Below are 6,012 nucleotides of genomic sequence, written 5' to 3' on the forward strand. Positions count from 1 at the left end.
CCCTCAACTCTTGAAGAAAGAAGCGATCCAAAAAAGCATTAGAGAAAGCCTCCCACAAAGTTGACTCCTCAACATCACCTCTGACCCTATTTGATTCCTCGTACCATTGGTACGCCATATCCTTAAGCTAGTAAGCAATAAAATTCACCCCTTACATATTCGTCGTCTGTATCACCCTAAAGATTTTGTCTATTTACTCCAAAGAAAACCTGAGGATCCTCCTCCACCTTCACACCAGTAAAAGTAGATAGATTTATTTTCATAAATTAGCCAACCCTTGTGGCCTCAGCAAATGAAACACCAGATACACCCCGCTAGCCTAAGAAACAACCAACTAAGCAATAACATAAATCGATTGAAAAAATTCTTCATTAGTTACCTCACCCTGAGGAGGACTAACAGCCACTGGTGGAACTCTAGAAATATCAGGGACTAGACACCTAGACCGAGTATGGATCTCATGAGTAGTACGTGTCCCTTCAACATTGTCCCCAATTGGAATAAAAGAGTTACCTTGTATCTCAGATCGTCGATGTATGATCTAAAAAGTTAATAAACCAGGATTAGAAAAAACCTTAGACCTTGAAAGTAAAATACCAAGAAAGCAAAGCATTCCTAAATGCCTTGTAGCTTCTCCCTTATGAGTGTGGTGCTATACATACCCCTACAAGAGACTCTACTTGACATGGCTTTATGGACTCCCAATTGACCATGAACCTTAAGCTCTAATACCAAATTGACATGACCTGACCAGGGGCCTTGTCGTAATGAGCATCCCAAGTTGAAAAAGGATCGAAGAATGCCCACGATACCCAAACAAACCAACCTATACATATCCCGAGTCAGATAAATTATGAACTTATAGCAAGATAGCATTATTATTGTGTAACCCAAACTATGGGATAGGTCTACGACCGTGACCACCCAAGCGAATTCAATTGTCAGATACCAACCAACAACCATAACCAAAACAAACCATAATCCAAAACCAAAATAATAACAAAACCGAGTACCATAACCTAACATAAAAAGATAGAACATCTAGAAATTTAGTGTAACACTATCAACCCCAATACCAATGCCAATACTAAAGTTAACACCAATATCGATTTCTCTCATACCAACCTATAGTAGTTCCACAAAATCCTCTAACCAAAAGAAAATTAATATCAAGTTGGGACATTCCCCCAACCATCGACAAAACTAATATCGATAAGTAAATCAAAGTGTGTAAAGACATCCATGAACATGAAATAAATCCTTCCAGAATATGGAAGCTCATCACTTCAATCCAATATCTAATCCCGAATCTAAGCACTAAGCAAGAGAATTAGAATGGTCGATTCCTGCATCGCATGGGGATACAGTCGCCTGAAGATGGGTTATCAGGTGAATGCTAGCAAGTACTTAAGATAAGGATAAAATAATTCCATCTAGTAAAACCAAGAAAACCAACCATATATATACAAACCATACATATAATATATATATATATATATATATATACATGCTGAGAAAGGGAACTGGATTAATATGCCTTTAAAACCATTAACCTCGGAATGTATAGTTTAACCATCCTAGAACCACCCACGAGCTATATGGGTCTAGTGTAAATCCCTGAATAAGCCTCGATATATGTAGTCGTACGAACCGGAGATACCATAAGAGTAGGGGATTCCCAAGTACCCTTCTCTCTCCATGATACAAATATATAGTATACTTAGAGGATTTCTATATACCTCCCATTATCATATATGTTTGCTATATGACCAATCCCTCATGTTGGCAAACAAGAGTTTTCAGTTTCTGTCTATTGGACTCGCACCTTCATGGTTATCTATCACACCCCTTCATTATTGCCAAGTTAAAACTATTTCCAACCAACTAAATCATTATTTCATTATTATTAACCAAGACTATGGGTAGTGGTATCGTCATACGGATTATAGCTTGCAAGCAATGTCCTTAGCCAACCTTCTTATGGAAAGGGATTCCCGTGTACCCATAGATTACATTATCAAGTTAACTTAGGGAAATCCTGTATACCTCATAAGTGTTCCATTATTAAGTATACTTGGGGCATTCCATTGTACCCCATAAGGAAATTTAATTAACCATTACCATGACCTCCAAACCATTCCATTAACTATTCCAAAACCATTTATATCATTTTGGATTCCATTACAAAATCATACCATGTAATAGTTTCATTAAAAGTCTAATAATATAATAAAGCATTATCATAGGCATTTTATCAAACATGTTAAGGGTATAGTATTTTCAAAATCAATTCCAATTACCAATTAACCATTCCCACGCAATCAATTATCCAAACTATCATTAAAGTGTGTAAAAACATAAGGAAAACATGGAAAACCATAACCAAGCATTTAAAACCAAAATCCCAACACATATTTGAAAATCCCAAAATCATACAATAATTATGTCATGAAAATATTGTATAAATAATGACTTTAGTTGGAACTAACAACAAGGGAGAAGTATCTTGCCTTAGATGATGGAGATGATGGAGAAAAATCACCAACACAATCCCTAAATAGACCTCCTTAGCGATACCCTAGCCTTCCTTTACCCAAATCCTTAGAGAGAATTGTAAAGTGTTTAAGAGAGATTTCTAAGTGTTAATGAATAGAATAATAGGGAAAATAACCTAAAAAGTGATTTTGATGTCGTGGGGACTTAGTAGTTTAAGTGGGGAAATGTTCAGATTGCCCTCAATTAAACTGCATAAAAAATCCCGTCATAGGTGTTATACCCCATTTTAACACGAGGTCAAAATAGTGTACGACATATTGGAAAACTTCCGAGTTAAAAAGAAAGTCGCCACCTAATTAGTTCTACGGTGAATTAGGGCACTTATTATAAACTATGAGATTAAAACAATTAAAGACTTCATTTTAAAATCTACGCAACTTAAAAGATTCTAGATAAGGATTCTTATTATCCTAAAGGGAAGGGATTAGGCACCCTAAAGGATCCGCAAACTACGGTTAACCGGCCAAACTTAGGTTAGATAAGAAAATCAAATGTTAAATTAAGAAAAGATATAGGCAAGGCATAAAGAATATATATACATCTTAATAAGTATAGATGTGTTGGTTATTTATAGGAAAGATTAGAAAACTTAGAACAACTGCGCCATGAATTTACTTATCAAAATTACCGAAAGATTTTAATTAATAATAAAATAAACAAAAAAAAAAATTAATTCTAAAGATGACCCTCTTTGCTTCTTTTTTTTTTTTTTAAATCAAACTTTATAAAAATAAGTCCATTACCCTACCTTACATTGAATAGATAAAATATAAAGTTATTAAATATATAGTGGTTTGAGAAATTATTATTTATTATGATATAACTAAAAATAAATAAATAAAAATATTCTTTTTAATTAGAAATTCTAAAAAAAAAGGCTTGCGAAGTGCTATCTTTTATTTGAAATTAGTGAAAAATGATAATAATAATAATAATAATAATAGTAATAATAATAGAAAAAAAAGAATAAAATTTGATCTACTGTATCTAAAATTAGTAAAGCCGACCTTCCGAATCTAACTATAATATTTAGCCTACCGCAAAAAATTATTTTTATTAATTTGACATTAGTAACTAATGAGAAACTAATTTTTATTCTAAAAATAAGGCCAATTATTCTAAAAGGCATGTTTTGATCTATCAAATTTTAAAACTTCCAAAAATATAAATTAAATATCTAGGTCTACTGATATGCTAACTTTGAAATCTAAGAGGGGCAAAAAGGGAACAAATGAATTCGCTATCATATTTAAGAATTCACATTAATCCAAATAACAATATATAAAACACAAATTTTAGATAACAATACGTGAAATTTAAACAAAGATAATAATAAGTGTCTATGGAAGGATAAAGCTTGAAAAGAGGGAAAGAGGCACTAGACTACTAGCCGGTTCGACTTAAGAATATGAAATATGACTCCTTGCTAGAATGAAAGATAATGTTGGTCTCGTTCTGAGACTCCAGGCGGTACAAGAGTCTAGCCTTGAGACTCCAAGATTGTTTGCTCCCGAAGTGTTCATGCAAGTGAAGAAAAGCGATGAAATTAGTAAGACAATTTGAACTATGTAGACCGAGAAGAAATAGAACGATAAATACAATTCTCCAAAAAATGGAACGATGCATCACAGTACCCAAATACAAGACATGCAAATATCAAAGGAGATGACTTCCAGCCTAATTAAAAGGGCAGCCCGGTGCACGACTTCCAGCCTAATTAAATCAACTAAATCATTACGCTACATGCCCTTGAGGCATAAATTAATTTCCAAATAGATAAGGTCACGGTAAACCCATCAACTTAGAATATGAGCTATCACATCTCACCCTATAAAGATACGAAAATGATCATTAGTTAATCCAAAATGAAACTATTTTCGTGTAAGTATCTAATCTAAAAAATGATTAGGAGGAAGAAAAAATTATTTAATCATGGGGGCGGCTAACTTTGACACTAAATAAATAATATCACCTTAAGCATGGCTAGTAAACTTCTAATACCTCATGAAATATTAATACATTTCCTAGTGCACTGTTACATGAAAAAAATGGCAGTCACTATTTTAATAGGTTCAGCCGATTCGTCCACAACACCATTTACGCTTTCGACAATACATTACAAGTAAAACTAGTTCTTCGCAAAAATTCCAACGGAAACAGCTTCAGAAAAAAAAAAATCTATAAACAAATTACTGAAAATGCTTTAATAAGTTGTTACGCCAACAAACTAAAGTATGCTTGCCATACGAAATCTAAGGAGCAGAGATATGGACAGATAACGATATGAAATAAGAAAACAAGGTAATGTTTTCACAATCCACTTCCATCAAAGACATAGAATGGGAATCACGACATAAGATATCACGCTAAATGTTAAATCCTCCGAAAGGGCCTCGCTAAGTGTGAGGTCTCACATACTATATCCTCTCTAGACTCCACGTTATATGACGAAATTAACAAGACAATTCCTTGAATTTGATTACTTAATATTCATCAGGAGGACAACTTATGCGCACAGCCAAGTAGGTTGGAAAAGAAACTTAAAGCTCACATTTTGCACACAGGGAAATAAAAGAAATGTGATTATGGCCCTATATTCTTTATGGGAGAAAAGGTACAGTTGCATGAAGTTCTTTATTTTAAAAAGGGAAGAAGAGAACTAAAACAAGCAAGATAACCGGCATTTTTCTTTAAAAACTTATACCAACGTTTCCATATAGTAAACAAAACCAACGAAAAAAATCTTTCATGTTCACAATTTATCGAAAACAACAAAGATTGCTACAGCGAGGTCACAATATATGTTTGCATCACTTACAACTACAAATGACTAAATGGGGTTACTGGCAAGAAATTGGTTTAGAATTAAGAATAGTAGTACATTAACAATGCCAAAAAATAGAACGATAAATAGATAAAGAGAGAGATAAGTCACCTGCTGTGGGGCAGTGAACGGGGACGTTCAGATCTCGAATCCATACTCAAACTTACAGATTTTGAACCCAAATCGCACAAAAAAATTTTGAAACTCAGAGAACGATTAAAAGACGTTTGAAAAAAGGAGTTCCTTGCTATGTATCCTAATTTAGAACTCGTGGCTTTCTTCCTTAGCTTTTTTTAGCAAGGAAGAACAATAACAACTGCAAGAGTTATGGGAGCAGTGGCTGCCAAGAAAGTCCTCCGAAATGGGCTCCAAACGCAAGTATTTATAAAGAATACTAGGGTTGTTTTCTTGAGCGGGAATTGTCCTTCAAATTTGAACGTTTGAAATATAAACATTGGAGCTTGGTTTATTCAACTCTCCACGTGATTGATGTGGACAAAATGCGAAAATGGAGTAAAATTTCCATGGTTGGTGTAGCTTTTAATTTGTTGTTTGTTTTTGAAAAATGGAAGAGAGAATAGGAAAAAGATAAAAAGCTACACTTAGTGTGAAAAAATTGAACCGATAAAAAT

The 6,012-nt window shown here is 33.7% G+C and overlaps 1 long non-coding RNA gene across 1 annotated transcript; it reads right to left on the reverse strand.

Moving 5' to 3' along the window:
* Nucleotides 1-3,839: 3,839 nt before the first annotated feature.
* Nucleotides 3,840-5,717, reverse strand: LOC124898889. The gene is made up of 2 exons (XR_007055760.1): nucleotides 5,492-5,717; nucleotides 3,840-4,384 (listed from the first exon to the last, which is right to left on the reverse strand). It is a non-coding gene; the product is annotated as an uncharacterized LOC124898889 (long non-coding RNA).
* Nucleotides 5,718-6,012: the final 295 nt, after the last annotated feature.

This window comes from Capsicum annuum, chromosome 5 (assembly GCF_002878395.1).
Source record: "Capsicum annuum cultivar UCD-10X-F1 chromosome 5, UCD10Xv1.1, whole genome shotgun sequence".
Classification (NCBI taxonomy): domain Eukaryota; kingdom Viridiplantae; phylum Streptophyta; class Magnoliopsida; order Solanales; family Solanaceae; genus Capsicum; species Capsicum annuum.